Consider the following 20,571-nt stretch of genomic DNA (forward strand, 5'->3'; position numbering starts at 1 on the left):
TTTGCAAAGCTCATGACAATTCTGCCACTATGTACTCTTTGTGCACTGTGTTTATTCCCATGTCTGATTCAACACAATGCTGGTGGTGGCTAGCCTGATAAACCAGCCTAAATGTGAGACCGGAGTAATTTAGTCTGGCCCCGATGAACGATACCTCCGAAGATTGTTGATGAGAACAACCTGTTGTTTTTTCAAACCGTGCCCGCACTCTGACCAATCGGTGATCTTTGCCGTTGATATGCTTTCCCAACAGTGTTGCGAGGTTCATCATCACTCCCTCAAAACCCTGCCCGCTTTGATTCAAAACAAATCGCTACGTTGTGATTGGTTTTGCCTGACTCAGGGCACAGCGTTCAAACGTTCTCAGATCCGAGGCCAGACCCACTCGCTAGCTGAAAAACTTCGGCGTCCAGCGGGTGGCGCTGGTTTACCAGGCTAGGTGGTGGCCCATACAGTGACTCCCAACCCTGGGGGGTTACCAAATATCCACAGAGCCCACAAATTACAAGCTTCAGAAAGCCCTCTTGATTTTAAGTTTAACCCTTGTCTTGTCTTCATTTCCTATTACCATGCCCGGTGTTCACGGGTCGGTTTCGACCCGTGTTTTAAATCAGCTGTAAAAGTGACAAATAACAATGATATATCACCATTATTTTTTCTCATGGCTTGACTGCCCTTTAGGCTTCCCTTTCTTATGGAAATATTGGTTTTAATGTTTTGTCAAGGGTTTAAGGTTCTTGTTTTGTACACATACCCCTTGATTTCGATTGTTAAAAAAATGAAAAACTAACCTTTAAGATGTAATATAAGAAATTACACAGATTTATTGCTACCTGGATATCACTGTGCAGTAGCAGAACACAACTTGAAAAACAATTTTTGTCTCGCATTTTTATCTTTTATTTTATTCACAATAGTTACATCTATGGTATTCGGGTCGTTTTCGACCCGTATGTAATTACCATAGAGAAACAAGGGAAATAGGATTTTTTTAATGAAGGAACTGTGATGGAGTGGCCATTGTGGATGTGTGCTGACTCTCCCATCAAGCCTAGCTCTGTGGTGTAGTGGTCAGAGCCCCAGTTTTTTATCCCAGTAGGTCCGAGTTTGAGTCCCAGTGGGTCAACTACTCCCCTTCACTAAAAATTGTGTTAGAAGTGGAATGGCTGATTGCGGACATCTGAAGTGTACCTATTGTGTGTCAGGTGTAATGTCAAGTGAGGAATCTAACCTCTAACATCACCAACCTTTGTCCTCCTCCTTATTGTCATCAAAAACATGATCTAAAACCTGTGTGATTGTATGTCTTCTCTCAATTCTGTCAATGGAAATGGGACACAGGCAGAGAGAAAATATGCTAACCACCTCACATTGTCTTTATATAACCCTGAAAATGAATTATTGTTTTCGTCAAATTTCCTGTAAACACTTTTCAGCCCTCATCTGGATTCACACTCTAGCTGAGGTTTACCTTTACAGTGATATAGGGTATAACAGACAGTGTAGAGTCATACTTGTACATTGATTACAAGTAAATAATGCTCAATATGTAAACAGAAAACTGTGAGTGTTATTTGAAGGCTATATTTTACTAGTTTGGGCTCACAATGTATTTGGCACATTCAATTACCATGTTAGCACATTTTTATAAACTATTTCGAAGCCAATCTTTAGCAAATCATCATCATACATAATGAAAGCGTGAATATGATCCAAATATATAATTTGAAGGATCCATATGAAAACTACGTAAAATTAGACTCCGAACGTTATTTTTTATCTCCTTATGTCTTTTTTCTTGTCATACAATAGTCAAAATACTTTTAGAACCCTACTTAGATACACTATTCCATTGTTAAATGAGAGCATGCTGAACTATACCCAGATTAAATTGATCTATATGCCGAAATGACGCACAAAACCCCCTCGTCAAAATGACACGGAAAAGTCCAAACTCGTGGGCTTTTATACATATTCTCATGATGTCATGCTGCCCAATGAGCTCAAATGATTGGTAGATGAGCTGGCAATATCTATTTTACCTAGCAGTTCATTTCTTATTTCAGTTTTTGCTGTAATGATTGCTCTATAAGCTACTTATTATGAACCGGGTCGAAAACGACCCGAACACCACAAGTGCTATATTTTTTGATACAGCATTACAGAATACATGATTTTTTTTTTTTTGCTTTATTTTGTTAAAATAGAGGTGGCTGACAAAGTCAAAAAGCCTTGACACAAGAAACTAAACATAAGGGGCTCATTTACACAGTCAAAGTTGAAAACGGGTCGGTGACGACCCGAAGACGAGAGGAGGGTTAATAAGTTCAATGTAAATGTGTCATGTTAAAAAAATAGATGAGAAAGCATTTTATTCGTATGTGTGACAAAATAAAAACATCCAAGGTCATATGTTATTTGTGAATGCCTTCCCTGCAGCACACCGTCACCATGGGGGGGTCAACAAGGTTCACAATGGTAAAAATTCGTGGAAAACGGTTGGGAGCCACAACTACAAATTGCTAAGCAATCATCCCAGCCCTCGCATGTTCATGGAAAGAGGCAACCACTGGGGGAGAGCAACCAGAGGAATCTGGTTTCAAGTAGCCATTTCGTGGAGCACGGCACGGCACAGCACAGCATGGCTTGGCTCTCTCTGAGTAGGAGGACATCATAGAGTAGAGTCTGGGCCTAATCCTCAGAGCGAAACTGGAGAGCCGCGCTAACTATCGTGCATGATGGCAGTTTTGATCATTTTGTCCAACAAGGACCGTTTGTGAGCATCTTCTCTGTTCTCGAGCGCTCAAGCACAGACACAGACACACACACACACATGCTCACGCACACACACACACTCATACTGTGCGTGGGGGAGGATGGGAGGTGTAAAACAGCCCAGTACTTCACCACGGTGACTTCAAACGCTACCGAAATCTCAATCCGCAGCACATTTTATCCGACAGAAAGCAGGCTGGATTTGCATACCCGCTGCATCTATAGCAGGTGCGTGGGAGCAAAATAATAATGTGGGAGACCGAGGGGGGGGGGGGGAGTGAATCTATTAAAGGAGGTTCCCGCAGAGCTGCTTCTTTCACAGGCATGATTTTTCAACTCTTCAACCAGCTCAAGACGGAAAGGGAAAACTTTTGTGTGTGGGCAGAACTTAGTTCATTGATTCAGTCATTCATTCATTCATTCATTCATTCAGTGGCAGACAATTGCACACAGGGCCTCACAGCTAAACATTGATGGGCCCCCTCATATGGCCTGCTAAGCGCAAGATAGGGACCCCACCACCACCAATGCAGGACGGCCCTGGGCCCAGGGGCAAAAGCTCCCCGCACCCCCTATACCTTCGCCCCTGGATTCATTCGTTCCTTCCTTCCTTCCTTCCTTCCTTCCTTCCTTCCTTCCTTCCTTCCTTCATTCATTCATTCATTCATTCATTCATTCATTCATTCAGTCAGTCAGTCAGTCAGTCAGTCAGTCAGTCAGTCATTGAATGCATTACAGATATTCTGTATACATAGGCCTTGATTAGCTACATAAATTAATAATGGGCAATACCATGTGATTTAAGTTTTCAACTACCTTGAAAGGAAGCCTTTGTTTGTGGATGTCAGTTGACTGATTCCTTTGTTCATTCAAGCTCGCGCATACATTACTACGTATAGATCCATTGACAATTATCCAGACACCATACGCCCCGTGAGATGTTTTCAACTTGTCAATCAGCAGGTCAAGGTTGGAAACATTAGCGACTGAGCATTGGTTTGTTTACTAATTCAGGATATCACAGATATTTGATACAATTAACCTGATAAATATCTAAAGAGCTACACAGGAGTGTCTAGAGTAGCTTTGGTATCACTGTATAGTCAGATCTGTCTGATGTGTAGGCCTAATTTCCTGATTGCCATGATTTTGTGCATGAGTGCATTGCAATATGCGACCTTGCCTCCTCCACTTGCGCTTGTCTCCTCGTCCCGCCTCCTGGCCCCTCCTCCGTGGAGAAAACGATAAAGTTTCCCAGCTGTCAGCCTAGTCACAACAACTTTTGAGGGACTGTTTTTCATTCACCATCTCAATTGCAAATGAGAAAAAGACTCTACAATTGAGCTTTTGCAAGATATTGAAATATAATGCTGTTGTCAGTGATGTCATCATGACATATTACTTCCTGGTACGAGGAGAGAAGCAAGTGGAGGAGGCAAGTGGAGGAGGCAAGGTTGCATATTGCAACGCACTCCAGATGGTTAAACAAAAGGCAGTGTTCTCATATCATTACCTGCAAAAGGGACGTCAATGTATGCAATTTACCACGGCATTCAAGATGAAGCTTCTTTGTCTCAGCTCAGAGGTAGCATTAAAGACTGTTGACAAGAAGTGCTGGTGGAAGCTATGTTAGTGTTTACAAAGGTAGGTTAGACAACATTACCCTGTGCCTCAAGTGAATCGATTGAGATCGCAAGGGTGAAATTGTTGCTGAAAATGCTTTTAAGGCTCCATTGATTACCTTGTAATTAAAGGTCTCTGTGCTCATTGGTAAAAAAAAAAAAAAAAAAACTGTCTAGCATAAAGACTTAAAGCGAAAACAAAGAGAAAATTTTTAAGCGGTGAAATTGTATTACAGGTTTGGGAGGGGGAAAGAGTCCATTCTGCATTGTTTACCTGTCCAGACTCCTTTTCGTCCAGACCTAAACAATATACTCGGCTGCCTCTTGAGTGGGGTGGAGAGGCTGCGTTGACAAGCTAATGCGCTTCCAATGCGGCCCTTTAAATGGTTCTCCTGGATAACGGCCCAAGAAATCCACTGAAACCCATTAATGCACAGGACTAGATTAAACCTGCATTTTAACCCCTTTGACATCGCTAAAGGTTATGCAACAGCTAATCATTTTGAGTGCTGGTGGGATGGGGGAGTTGATACAGACATGCTGCTTGCTGTTCTAGAAATAGCAGGAGATTCATGTTGAGGCAGGCAGGCAGGCAGGCAAGATGTAGTGGATGGGTCTGCTTTGATGGCATGGGGTTCCTTGATGAGGCGGGTTGGGCCAGTGTGTTGTCTATATTCGCTACTTGTCGAGCTGAGCTAACAAGCCTAGCAACGCGCTATAATAACACCCCTAGGGGTTAGGATTAGGTTTGGGGGTTGTTAACAGGCTGTTGGTAGCTCATCTCGACGACAAAGCAGCCCATTTCGATAGAGCGCCGGCGCTCTGTGCCACACTTGAGTTTCAATGGCCATCAACCCGCTTCCTGTTTCATGTACTTCCTCCCTTTTTTCTGCGCCCAACAATAGAGCGCGCCTCTTCTCTTGTTGAATAAAATGGAGCCCGCTGTGATTTAATGAACTGCCGGGAGGGAAGTTGGGGCGCCTGTGCGGTGGTGGTATACGAGGAGGGTGTCCTTCATTCATATGCCTTCACTTCACCACACATCACGACACAACACAACAAAGGGTGCGGCCTTGTCATCATTCAGAATTCAGGTTTGGAAAGTGCGTTGTGGATGCAGTTGGGATAATGCATCTAGCTTGATATACTATGACAAACACTGTGCGGGAAAATAATTTACAGTGATGGATAAAGAAAGTCATTGCTGAGAGGGTTTGGAACATCAGCTGTGATTCACTTAAGGGAAGTGTCAGGAGGCTCTCTCACCACACGTGCCCCACAAACTTGTTTGCATGTTTGTTTGAGAGAGTGGATTTGTAGCTGTTATTAAAAAACTGAAATATGACATACAGAAGAAAGGCCTATGCGCTATAGGAACAAGATGTTTTTTTCCTCCATATGCTAATGCCTGGAAAAAGCATAGTCCTCCTTGAACTTTGATTTATGTAGCCTCAAGTGCAAGACAGGAAAAAAATGTAGTGTTTGTGTTCCAATTAGGCCTTCAGAATATACAGTAGCATCCTCATGTGCACTATGTAGGATCGTGGTCAGAGTAGGCATTGCAACTACGCTGCTCATTGAAACTGCTGCCTATCGGCAAATTCGGTCTTCTCATGAATATTTACAAAGTAATAAACTAATATTTACTAGTATGACCAAAGTACAGTAAGTTATGCAGCTAGATTCACCTTTTCATGTATGAAAAATGCAATTTTCCCAGTCATCATGATTACTTAGAACTTGATGGTGGTTGAGTACTTGTGAAAGAGGTAACATTTGTTAATGGGCAGCATGAATTCTTGAAATAAACTACATATTACACAGTGCACCTTTAAAGATCTATTTCAATATTCATGTATTTGGGGACAGCAAAAAGAGAAAAAAAATTAAAAAATTAAGAGATGAAGATATTAAAATGATGAAACAACTCTGGCCCAGATTGTCAGATGATGATCTCCCCAGCACCGGTTTGATCTCTGAGCTTTACGGACTCTGGAAATGTTAATGGGATTTCAATATTTAAAATTTCCATTTAAAAAATTAATAGAATAAAACAACAGGAGGCTTATGCTGCCACACAGCCAAATCATGAATCGTCCAATCAATATTTCAAAGGCATGAAATTCACTGGATGATGATAAATTGCATAGCTGATTGATGTCTTTGCCAGGTCGTCGCTGAAAAGCCGGTGACAGCCAGATGTTATCTAGGTACATGTCACATTGATGAGAGGAGGGGGAGCACTGTTAATGTCATATGAAGAAGTTCTCTGTTCGATCTTTTCACTCTAACTCCTGTGTAATTATCATTTACAACTGACGGACAGGCATATCCACATGACACATCAGGGTCTTTGTTGGAGAGATTTTGCTTGTAGAGCTTAGCTGTAAAGAGTAGAACTTGTTGACGTTGATGCCGCACAGTACAAGGTTCAACTTGTGTAGATTTTATTTTACATTTACCATCTTAATGAAGATGCCATGTTAACCTTTGAGTAAAGGGCTTCAAGTGTGGAATGGCAACGAGGTGCATTTAGTTAATGGATGTGATTTGTGAAAGGCCTGACAGAAGCCATTACCCTGTCTTAACTACATGACAGTGCAAACCAATTTGTACAGGGAAACCTTAAACATCATCGCAATTAATTCCTGTTTGCCGTAATGTTGTATACATTTCAGTGATGCGGGTAGGAACTGAGTCATCAATACAGTGTACTCTTTTGGAGTGAAATTGTGATGAGAGGGTTTTTCATTTGCCTCGCAGCAGTTTTACCCCCTGTACAAAATCATCAACTTTTAAACTTGAATTACGTTTGCAACTCAGTAGATTTAACAAATGGAGAGAGAGGAGAAGAAAATTGTTTCGAGACCTCAGCTGATCTTCTTTGGTTCATCCGTTTTCCAACATATCGCTTTGATCTTCACCAACAAGCCTCCTCTCGCAGTACCACTGCACCACTACTCCCCAAGGACTATATGCAGAAGATTTATTCAGAGAAATATTTCATTTATCACTTTTAGCATGAAACACATCAGAAATAATTATGCCTGCTAAATATAGTCATGCATATGGCCAATGTTTACCACGGTGTCAGCCGCCGAGATGTGAGACTTGAGGCCAAGTTTTGACAAGTTGGACCAATTTACAGTAGAGCAATGATTGGATCGTTTAGAGTCCATCATTGTAGGTCATCATGACCATGTTGTTTACATCTCATCCTAGTTATTATAATGAAAGCCAGCTAGCCTTACCAACATCAAAACTGCTTGCATGCTAAATGGATGTACGTTAGGGGTAGATTGAAACAGACAGGGTCTGTTTTACATAAACCTCAATGAAGGCTCGCCAAGGTGAAATTGCAGCCATCACTGTGTTTGAACTGCAGCTGAGGCCATTAGCAAACTGCTGCTGATCCTGCTGAGGGAGGATGTCTAATGCTGCCTAATGAGGATGTTGCCTATGCTGCCTCCTGAGGAAGGATGTCTAATGCTGTCTACTGAGGATGTTGCCTATGCTGCCTCCTGAGGAAGGAAGTCTAACGCTGTCTACTGAGGATGTTGCCTATGCTGCCTTCTGAGGGAGGATGTCTACTGCTGCCTACTGAGGGTGTTGCCTATGCTGCCTTCTGAGGGAGGATGTCTACTGCTGCCTACTGAGGGTGTTGCCTATGCTGCCTCCTGAGGAAGGAAGTCTAACGCTGAGGATGTTGCCTATGCTGCCTCCTGAGGAAGGATGTCTAACGCTGAAGATGTTGCCTATGCTGCCTCCTTCTTAGTCTGCCAGGGAGTGTTGTTCTTCATTACACCAGAATGTAAATTTGACCTTAAACTCCAGGAGTGTGACAGAATGTCAGTGACTGCAAACCAAATGTCAGTGACTGCATGGAAAATTTCCCATACTGGTTAATCATTCAGACAAAACAAGCACACGGCGTCCACACGCCACTGCTTTCAAAGGCATTTCTCTTCACCCGGCCCGATATCATGTTTCAGAAGCAGACATAAATATTGCACCTCTATGTGTGTGTGGCAGAGCTAAAAGACCTGCTATGTTGAGAGCAGAGGGGGCTTTGACAGACTGCTGAATGAATGAGCTGATTTCATTGGCCGGGGCCACTGTGGGCTAATGGTTAAGGAGTTGGTCTGGGGATCAGAGGGTCATAGATTTGATTCATGTCCCTTAAGGAAAGTGCTCTTTCTCCAGCAGCCTCGTCTATGGCCGAGGTGCCCTTGAGCATGAAGGCATCTAACCCCTTATTACTCCCGGGGGGACTGAGTGCCTAATTCAAAACATCGGCTAGATGTAATGTGAAAACAGGTGTATAGGCTCTTTCACAATTCCAGGAACTAGGTAATAGAGCTTTCTTGTTGTGTTCATTGTTGAAAGAGTTGAAAACAAGTGGATCAAAATCAAATGCAGCAAAGTATGCTTGGCTGATGTGTCTGAAGTGTCAGAAGGATGTGAGTTTCATCAGAACACCAGCTTCACAAAATGAATAATTAAATACAAAACAAAGCCAATCAGTAACATTAACTTCCATACACTTCCATACACTGTAACATAGCCACTCCTTACGCATTAAATATATAGGCCTACTGTACATTATGTATAGTTAACATTAATATTAACATGTTGTTGTTGACATAACATATTGCAAAAAATATTTAAAAACATGACCAAAAAAAACACAGCACCATCACAGCAATGCCTTTCCGTCCATTTTGTGTGTACTACTTTCCTGAGAAACAGCCGAGTCTGAACAGTCAGTTTCGTCACATTTTTTCCACAGAGAGGGAGAGATGGCAGACACTCCAACGAGACAGCCAGGCTGTGTGGCGAGTTGCTGCTGCAGCTGCAGAAATGACAAGAGAACTCTGATGGCGGTGACAAATGGCGGTGAAGCGTGCCTGCTCATTACCGTCGTGATGAACGCCACATGAGGAGATGCAAGTCTGCACTCTGCCATCATATATCATAAAAGCCTGGCAAACACACATGCATAGTGTGTGTGTGTGGGGGGGGTGTTGGTGGAGAAGGGGTGGTGTGTTGGGGGAAGCCAATATTTGCATGAGAGTTGCAAAGTTGAATGAGATTGAGCAGTCTGATACAGTGTATGTGTGTGCCGGAGGGGTGGGGGGGGGATGCGGTCCTGTCTCCCTCTCCCTCTCTCCCTATGTATGTATGTATGTATGTAGGCTATGTATGTATGTATGTATGTATGTATGTATGTATGTATGTATGTATGTATGTATGTATGTATGTATGTATGTATGTATTAGGGCTGTAACGATACACTCAACTCACGATTCGGTTTGTGTTACGTTTTTTGACCTACGGTACGATACACCCCACAGTTTCAAACTTTCCAACATTATAAAATAAATTCATCAATTAAAAACGGATAGTTTGTGGGTAAAATAGGTTACAAGAGGCTTGGAAGCACTATCACTTAACGTCAAGTTATTATTTTCTGGACTGGTGGGTAACAAAACGTTTAAAGGTGTATCACGATACTGCCTCCTAGTATCGCGATACAGTATCATGACTCTATGTATCACGATTTCTCGGTTCGATACATTATCGTTACAGCCCTAGTATGTATGTATGTATGTATGTATGTATCTGTGTATCTGTGTGTGTGTGTGTGTGTGTGTGTGTGTGTGTGTGTGTGTGTGTGTGTGTGTGTGTGTGTGTGTGTGTGTGTGTGTGTGTGTGTGTGTGTGTGTGTGTGTGTGTGCGCGTGCATGCGTGCGTGTGTGCGTGTGTGTGTGTGCGTGTGTGTATAGGAGGGTGGGGATTTCTCTCTCACAAAGTTGAATGAGATAGAGCAGTCTGATGCAGTGTGTGTGGCGGGGGTGCAGTCCTCTCTCTCTCTCGCTTTCTCTCTGTCCATATGCTGTGCGTGTTTATGTGTGTGTGTGTGTGTCTGTCTGTGTATGGTTGTGGGTGCGTGTGTGTGTGTGGGGGGAGGGGGGGGGGTTGCAATCCTCCCTCTCTCTCTTGCTTTCTCTCTTTATGTTTGTGTGTGTGTGTGCGTGTGTGCATGTGTGTATCTGTGATGTGCGCTGATAAATGTGACCGCTCCTCCAATGGGCTGGCATTGCATTGTTTGGTTTTATGAGAGCTGAAAGCAACGCACACAGCGTATCCATTTGTAGGAATATGCTCATTTTCCACCTTCCCTGGAGGTAAATACTTTGGTTTTACCTTTCTCTGGTTCCCTGAATCTGGCGATGCTACTTGTAGCTCCAAGCTAACGTGAATCATCGAATCGGCTCGAATCAGATTGGACCACCCACATATTCGCCTGCGAGCATCATTCAAAAGTCGTCTTTTGTCAAGTTGGGAAGTGTAATAGCGTTAACTGAAAATGAAACTTGCCAATTTCCTTGGCTGATTTGACAGCACTCCCATTCCATTGTAATAATAATCAAGTAGCAAATGTAACATCAGCTCAGCAGTGGGGTGTAGGTTAAACTCGTTCGTCCCATCCTTCCCTGTGGCCTGTGGCATCTTGCTTCAGTGTCACCCCACCCTCTGTGGAGAAAACGATAAAGTCTCCCTGCTGTCAACCTAGACAGAGTACTGTAACTTTTTTTGGGGGGGGGGGGGGGGGGCTGGGGGTTACCCCATTCAACATCCCGATTGCAAATGAGATAATGAGGACATTGAAATTGTGTTTTTTTTAGGTGTTTAATAATACTTCAATCGTCAATGATGTCGAGACCACGGGCAGCAGGAAAGGAAGTGGCCGGAACTAGTTTGACTTGCCACCAGGGCTTGACCAGAGGCGATTCTAGGGTAATGTGGGGCCCCAAGCGAAAATTCAAAAGAATGAACATTTGAAACAAAATTGCCACTTCCGTAGTAAAGTGTGAACTGTTATTCGCTATAAAGCGGCTTGGGAGCCCCAAGCGGATGCCTGCCTAGCCTGGTGACAAGATGCGCCTCTGGGCTTGACATTAACTTTTTGCTCATCGGCCTCAGTGGCTAGTGGTTTTCCAGAGTCATAGCCTTTTTTTAGCCTTTATACTAGCCACAGTTTTGTTGTCAGTATTTTTTTTACCATGATGTATCTCAGCTCAGAAAATGAAGTAATGAAACGAGACAGTGAGTGCTGAACAAAGTATGTTAAATGAAACTGCCTACTGTTCATCAGACAAATTGAAATTTAATGATAGAAATATAACACAAGGCTCAAAAACTAGCCACGGCCCAGTTTTACCTATTTTTGGTTTCCACCATGATATGGTGCAACTGAAGCTAAGGGATGATCAACAAATGACATGTGAACTGTGCATTACAGGTGGGAGGGTGATAGTGAGAGTAATATTCAGTGTGTGTGTGTGTGTGTGTGTGTGTGTGTGTGTGTGTGTGTGTGTGTGTTTGTGTGTGTGTGTGTGTGTGTGTGTGTTTGGGGGGGTGGGGGGGGGTCGGGGGGTGGAGTGTAACTTTTCACTATTCACTGTGCACAACAGTGAACCATTCCCGTAAGTGGTTGTGCTTTTCTTTTCTTCAACCATTTCATTCTTTTGTGTCCCAAGGTTACATGTCCTGGTCTGACAATGAAAGGGGGGTCTGTCTGAGGAGGTATCTTGCGACATAATGTGAAAAAAAGACAGAAAGCATAAAGTGTTGCTTGGCAACAGCCATGAGCGAGGTCCAAACAGAGTCCCAGTCGAATGTGCCAAGCCTCAGTCTTGGTCAAATCCTTTTCACCCCCAAGGCCCCACCAGCACAAAATGACCTGCTGCCGAGGACGTGTGGTGTACCCTCAGAATCACCCGGTCCGATAAATCAATGTGTAAAGGGCCGTACACACACATCGCTGCTATTTACTAGCTTCTCGCTGGCTCGCTTGCTCGCCTACTTGCCTCTCTTTCATGGAACGTTCGCTGAAAGTTCCCGCGGCTTAAACTGCCAATGAACAGGCGAGAAGTACCGAACTCTGCCTTCCAATTGGTTACTCGCTTACTCGCCTCGCTCGAAGATAAAATATTTTCAACTCGGGATCCGCCCACATCGCATCGCTTGTACATTACTCGCCTACTCGCCTGCTAGTCTCGCTGGAACACATTGGCATGCTATTGAGTTCATTCGCTGAGCGAGTAACTAGCAGTGACGTGTGTGTACGGCCCTTAAGGGTCATGGGCTTCGGGAGAGCATAAAGACTGTAGACTATAACACACTGCCTACCTGTCAACTTCCATCACTCCTTGTATTGATTCAGGATTAAATCTGGGGCTGTATCCGAAATGTTAATTCCTTCACATAGTGACACAAAATGATGTAGGCCTACTGCAAATCTCCCCTTTTATACGGTGCACTGCATTAACCATATAGTGCAGTGGTTTTCAAAGTGTGGGCCGGGGACCCCTGCGGGGCCGCGAGGGGATGCCAGGGGGGCCGCGGCAGGTTGGCAAGAAAAATATAGCAAAATAAAAAGAATAATTTCATAAATTGAATAGCTTATGAAGCCAACATGAACAAAATAAGCTAAACAATCTTCTTTACAATGTAGGCTATTATGCTTTCTGTAGTACTTATGGGTTTAGGATTGCATCAACTTCATCGAGTTGTGAAACCGGGTGCGCAGAAAAAATAGCGTGTCACCGCCCATGGCAGGGGGGCCTTGGCTGGAATCTACCGGTATCTGGGGGGCCTTGTCATGGTAATGTTTGGGAACCCCTGATACAGTGCACCATATAGTCAGGGTTTAAATTGGGGCGGAGCCCTCCGGAGCGCAGCTCCGCCTCCTCACCTCGGAGGGACAGCCAAACGGAGCTGCGCTCCTGCTGCCCCACCCTCAGTGTATTCACAGTTCATATATTTTCACCTCTTCTTGAAATATCGTATTTTTATGAAAGTTGTATAATGATAGCAACATAAAATAAGATTAAGGGACTCCCGCATTATTTCAGTTATTATGCATCTGCATTCTGCACATGCGCTGCGAGACACCACAATTTGAGTTTGTAGCAACGTTGCAACTTTGCAACAGTTGAGCGGTCCGGAGTGCTTGCTCTTTCTCACAGCTAGAACTACTCCGCTTCGAGTTGTCAGTCACTACTTCAAGACTGTCCTCCATGCCTTCATGTTCAATGTGCAAAGTTAGTAGGCTAGATACAATGCCTTTTACAAAACGGAGGTAAGCAGTCATTTCATTTGATATCGGCTAGCTTTCAGGCAAAGTTAACCAAACAGTCATGCAGAATAGCGTGGTGTCTGCCTACTTTAACAGCAGTTTGTTAATGGGGGAAATCAACATCAAGTTTGGGTTTTTTTCCGTCCATTGTTCTGTCAGAATGTGTAGCCATTTGGTTGCAGGTTACTTTTATGTGGGCTTAAACATACCAGGAACGTATTAAAAGTTTTTAGACAGTAAGCAAATGACAGGGATTCCTGCGTGTCCATCCTAGCTTTGCGAGAGCAGTACACCGTCTCTCTCGCGCTAGAATTGCAGCAATCTATTGCCGCCTTTTGCCAAAGTTATTGCTTTGCAAAAAAGCATTTACTTAATGCGACTGAAGCGTAATTAAAACATATGCACGGAGGGAGATAGCTGAACTAACTAAACTACTGAAATAAGAACGCCCATATAATCAGTCAGCCAAAGGGGCAATCTGTAAAGAAAAGATGTTTCCGAGTGAGAAGATTCTCTGCAGACTCCGCCTGATTTAAAGTGACAGTGCACACTTTCACGCACTGTAATAGAACAGCATAGCCTAAGCATGCATTTTTATTATTCTAACTTTGTTACTTATTAGGCATTAAACATGCTAATAAATGCATGCTAAACCCATGACATTATTAAGAGAATTAAAGAAATAAATTAGGAGAATTAAAATCAATCGTATGATCTTTTAAACAATCAACCCAATCAACCCAATCAACCCAAAAGGACCCATGTTACTCCTCTATTTATTGAGTTGCACTGGTTACCGATCGCCGCCCGGATCAAGCACAAGGCATTGACCCTTGCCTACAAAACCATCACAGGAATGGCCCCAGCTTATCTGAAGGACCTACTAACGCCTTATGTTACTGGAAGAGAACTGCGCTCATCCAGCACAAGCCGTCTGGCTCTGCCATCCAGTCGCTCTAGGTACTCCCAGTCAAGATTGTTCTCCGTTGTGGTACCCAAGTGGTGGAACAGTCTCCCAGAGGCAGCAAGACTAAGCACCTCTCTTGCAGCCTTCAAGAAACAACTAAAGACATTCCTCTTTCGAGAGAATCTACAAGACTAATGATTGAACTGGCCTTGCCCCAGGGCAGAATCCTGACATGATGTTTAGTTTAGTTTAGTTTAGTTTGCGAGTGTGTGTTTGTGTGTGTGTGTTCTCGTTATTTCCTCAAAAAAAAAAACTAACCCCTCTTTGTAATTGCACTTGTTGTTCTGTATATCTCCTGTGCACTTTGTATTTGCTTGTGATGTTGGCTTGATTATGTCCTCTTCTGAAAGTCGCTTTGGTTATAAAGCATCTGCCAAATGCAATGTAATGTAATGTAATGTAATGTAAATGAGTTCTTAATAGTCTTAGGTCTACACCTTTGTAGCTTGATGGTGCAGTGATGGTGGTCAGAATTAAAACTGTTTTGCCCCTGTACTGACAGTCCAATAGCATACTGTTGCCAACTGACAGGAGAGAATATTAAAAAGTAGGCTACGTAAATGCATCAGGTGTGATACTGGTCTAACTGTTCCTATTTTTTAGCAACCTAATACAGTGAAGATGGAATGAGGGTACCTTGCTGTTTTTTCTCATAACTGAGTAATACATTGATTTATGTATGATATTAATTATGGGCCATAACTTCCTAGAATACATGTATTTGCCTGATGGGCCGATGTTTAAATAATAATAAAAAAAAGCTATTTTGACCTCGCGTGAAGGGCTCCCCCACCTACCAAAAGCCAATTTAAACACTGCATATAGTCAAGGTGATGCACCATATAGTGAAGGTGTGGACAGACTAGAACAGTGTTTCTCAACCTTTTTATAGGCAAGGCACCCTTTCAATTCATGAAAAATTTCAAGGCACCCCAAACCAACAAGCCGTAACATGGCATCGCATCCGATACCACAAAAGCTTAGAAAAGTAACACATTTGGAGACGTCACACGACCTATGTTCGAAGTTGCAGCTGACTGGGGGGACCTATATTTACTTTATTGTGCGTAAATGGCAGATGAAAGATTCCACTTACTGGCATTAACTTATCAATTTAGACAAATATGTATTATATTACATAATTTATTTATCAGCCACGTTTCCCCTGTTCCCCTGTTGAGAAACACTGGACTAGAAGACATTGGATAGAATAGAGATGCGTAGAGTAGACAATAGACATTGTTAATTCTAAAAGGAAATGAAAGTGTGCAGTCCAGCAGCATACAGTATGTTCACAGACACACGTACTGTATGTATTGTACATTCAAGGATATTTCATCTGCCATTGTAAGAGAGGATACAATATAATGGTAAGAGGGAGTACAGAGATTAAAAACTGGAAGAGAACTGCGCTCATCCAGCACAAGCCGTCTGGCTCTGCTATCCAGTCGCTCTAGGTACTCCAAGTCAAGACTGTTCTCTGTTGTTGTACCCAAGTGGTGGAACGGTCTCCCAGAGGCAGCAAGACTAAGCACATCTCTTGCAGCCTCCAAGAAACAAGTAAAGACCTTCCTCTTTTGAGAGGAGCTACTAAACTAATGCTTGAGCTGGCCTAGCCCCAGGGCAGACTCTTGACATGATGTTTAGTTTAGTTTAGTTTAGTTTAGTTTAGTTTAGTTTAGTTTAGTTTAGTTTAATTTGTATGTTTTTGTGTTTAGTTTTATGTTTTTTGTATTTAGTTTGTGTGTGTGTGTGTGTGTGTATATGTGTTTGCTGAGTGTGTACTCTTTATTAATTAAAAAAAAAAAACTAACCCCTCTTTGCAACTGCACTTGTTGTTCTGTATATTTCCTGTGCACTTTGTATTTGTTTGTGATGTTGGCTTGATTATGTCCTCGTTTGAAAGTTGCTTTGGTTATAAAGCGCAATAAATGCAATGTAATGTAAAAAGAGGGACAGATGTGACTGCAGTACCGTGACCAAATCCATGTAAATGCAGCTTGAGAATACACATAAAATGCGGTATGTATTGTGGCCCTACCCGTGGCTGATATGGTAGGGCACTCATCTACTCATCTACTACGCGGCCGACACGGGTTCGATTCCCAGTCCCGGTCCTTTGCCGGCCCTTCCCCGTCTCTCTCACCCAACTTACTTCCTATCTCCGCTTCACTATCCTGTCTAAGAAAAAACAATAACCCCCCCCCAAAAAAAGTTATGGTCTTAGCAGAACATCAGTAGGAACTGGGACCAGGTCCACCCTCAAGTTTGAGGTGCAATGAAGAGTAACGCTAAATGCCTAAACTTTGAAGTTAAGAATCAAAAGAGATGTAGCTGCATTTTAGTGGTTTCAGGTCAGGTTCAAGTACCCAGGTGAAAAAGTGGTTCAATTTAGTACAACAAAAGTATGACTGAAGTGTACTTAGCATGTTAAAAGTGCACTCATGCTTTTTGTGCTAAGAAAAAGTATGTTTACAATATGCTTATTTAAAGTGTACTTAAAATTAGATGTAATTAAGTTGCTCTCAAAGAAAGTACACTTAGCGAACCATACTTCAAGTGTACTTCGAAGATGTTTGACAAAAGTGTATTTAGAGGAATATACTAATAGTGTTCTAATAGTGAACTTACTAAAAGTGTATTTTTTAATAACATATTGCAATTGTACTTTTTTAAAGTGCAATATGATTACACTTCACCCAAATGTCTTCTAAGTGTGATTTTCTATAGTGCGCTTTAAAGTAAATCGCTTTAACATATTGCAAGTACACTTTTTCAAAGTGCACCATGATTGTGCTTCACCCAAATATATTCAAAGTGTGCTTACACAAAGTTCATTTACCCATCATGCACCATCATGCATGTACCATCATGCAATGCACTTCTTGGAGCTAAATTTCTCAAACAGAAAGCCATTTACCTCTAAGGAATATCTTTGGTTTGCATGAAAATATTACTCATTGTTATATTCTGCGTTTATTGTAGGAGTTTTGAAATTTTAAAGTGGTACACAAAAAAATGGCCATGTTCCCACCGTCATTATGATGGTCACGTATATGTTCTGGTATATATAGCCTCACACTTCCCATGATATGATGGTGAGAGGTAAGTTGGAACTAGTTGTTCAAACAAAGAATCAAGGGTCACCATTAGTGATTAATTCAAATGATCAACTGCAGGAAGGTGGAACAAGTATGAAATAAAGTGAAATGTGTATCTGAAATCTCTGTAACAATGCAATGATTGTAAATGTCAGTCGTGCTAGGCATGCATACTGTATCAATACTGTGACATGTGGCTGTGTGTAATGTACAAGCTCTGAGGACCAGCATGGATTGTAGTATTAGATTTATATTATTCGTTGTACTTGGGAGTGTACTGTGAATATACTTCAAGCATACCTGTTATATATTTACAATACTTAATATGATATACTTTTTACAGACTTAAAATGTTCCAATGTAGTCCAAAGAAGCATGAAGTTAATATACTTTTATTGTACTTCTAGTAACAATAAAATGTTATAGAAGTGTACTCAAGCACACTATTAATGCCATACGAATGCATGAAAAGCGTGTTTGGAGCATACTTTCAAAAGTATGCTTGTAGTGCACTTAAAGTTGTCCAAAAGCGGTGCCAATTTAGCATCCTCAGTGTGCTGCAAGTGTGCTGAAGTACTGCTTTAGTAGTGCTTCAGCGCACTAATAGTGCAATGAAGAGCACTTTAAATCGCCGAAAATAGTACACTTTGTACTAAGTACGGTCAAAAAAAGTACACTTTAAGTATATGGGTTTTTCACCTGGGTAACCTCACTCTCTCCAGTTGGCCAGTTGTTTTGCCTCCGTCTTCACGATACCATTTGGGTATCCCCAAAGGTGTAGGTTTGACTTGGAAAGTGGTGGGGACAATAATATGGCAAATTAGCGTGCTAAGTATTTTTGCATTATATTTGTTTTAAAGTGGTGGGGACAAGCTAGGTTAATCTCAAAAGTGGTATGGACATGTACCATGCCCCACCGCCCATACCTAAAATTACGCCCATGGGTATCCCCCACAACTGACACGTTTTCAAATGCTCCTTATCAAAAATCCTTGCTTGAGACAGCATTAACAACCTGTCCTCATCTTCACTGACGTGCCTCTTTAGCCACTCACAATGAACTCAACCTGTGACACTGTAGAGAATGACAGGGGGAAGAAGAGCCATAATGCCGCCCATCTTTGGAAAATCCCACCTGGCGATCCTGATTAGCTCATTCGTTCAGAAGTTATTCTGATTTTCACTGTCCTCAGATGGTTGCGTCAAGAAACTGGAACACCCTTGCGTGTAATTAGGTGAAACGCAACCAGATGACGTAAGTCAGGCTAAGGTTCAAGACCCATGCTGTGTGAACACCTGTGGATCACTCAGTTAAACAAAAACATGCAAGGTAAACATGCAGTGTTGGTATATGCTATAAGCAGGTGGAGGTGTCCATTAGTCTTCGCTTGCACACCGCCTGTGATGTTACACAGCATTTTGCATTCAGGTCAGTCTGGGCCAACCCGCCTTGTCATTCATAGTTCTTCTCGGAAAACTCCTGATCCAATTAAAAGGGTCATTGTAATAAGTGGCCTGATTGGTTAATTGGTGTTATGCAAAGGCATTTGAAAGATTCTGGTTGGTCCTTCCACTGATAACTTGCTGTCCATGGGAGGTTTCTCAAACCCATCGCATCCCAGGTTTCCCGGAACTCCATCAATGAACTCAACTCAGTGCAACAGCCAGGTCAAGTGTAAGCATCTGTAGGTGCATGAGGAAAACAATTATGGATTTCTCCTGGGTTCTGTCTCGCATATCATTCTTGCTCATTCCCCTTCACTGACACACAGCAGGCTTGAGTTGGTGTCTCAATGTGTTCACAAACCAAATGAAACTGAACAATGAAAGCCAATGGGGACGCGGAAGCACAGATGGGATGACAGCGGTTTAGCAGTTGATTCACAGACACACTGGGACAACTAACCCCACAACGTATGGCAGGCTTTTGGAGTTTGGAAGAGAATGCACTGCACTCTGGCACATACCGCTCAGTAGATACACAAAGGGGACTGGGGGGCAAGTTGTTCTGGGCCCAGGGAGAGGATGGGCCCAGAATTATGTCGCCATTACATTGTATGTATTGGGTTGGGTGCCATTTCAGATGACTTTGTCCTGGGCCTGGTAAAAGCTGTCAGCCAGCCACCTTGGATACACATCCAGATACGGATGTGGGTCGCATACAAAGAGGAAGTCCAGAAAGTCGGACTATGGTCATGAACCATGCCAGATAGGACAGATTTTCCACATTAGGATGGAACTGGTTTAGGGTTTTTTTGTCACTCTAAGACCCAGCTGGTGTGGTGCCCAGAAAGAGGAAAAGGCCATTTTTATTCACATCCTGTCACATTGCAAGAGCTAAAAATGACACAAAGAATTAAATATTCAAAAGCTTTTCCAAGGGTCACGATGACAGTGGCCATTCAGGATGTTTTTTTGTTTTTTTTTAAACACATATTCACCACACCTTCTTAAGTCAATTTAAACCGTTTTTGAAGTAGCCAAGAGGAATATAGACTATAGTTCAATCACAACTGGCAGAGCCAACTGCCCGTGATAAGCCCTAGCCAATCATTCTCCGATATCTTAATTACACAAAGCTGTCGACCTTAAAAACTTTCCCATTTAATTCAGCTGTTTTTTCTCCCAATGTACACTCTGGTGCCTTTGCCCGGGGCTGTTGTGGATGACGGAAGATCCAGAAGACAAGGATAATGAAACTGACAGCGTATATATAATGACAATAATAAAAAAACGCATAAGAACAATAACTGCTGAATCCTGATGTGTTGACAATCATTGGTGCTGTGTTGTTCTGTGTAGAGTTTTAGAAGAGTTTACTGCTTGTGTTGAACTGCCCTTCGACTGTATGTTTAGATTAAATGGTGTTTTTTTGTGGCTGTGTGTGGCTCCTATCTGCAATTACAGTCTTTGCAGTCCATCACTGATAAGCACTGTGTCTTTCACAGGGCAGGAAAAATT

This window comes from Engraulis encrasicolus, chromosome 2, assembly GCF_034702125.1.
Source record: "Engraulis encrasicolus isolate BLACKSEA-1 chromosome 2, IST_EnEncr_1.0, whole genome shotgun sequence".
In the NCBI taxonomy this organism is placed as follows: Eukaryota; Metazoa; Chordata; class Actinopteri; order Clupeiformes; family Engraulidae; genus Engraulis; species Engraulis encrasicolus.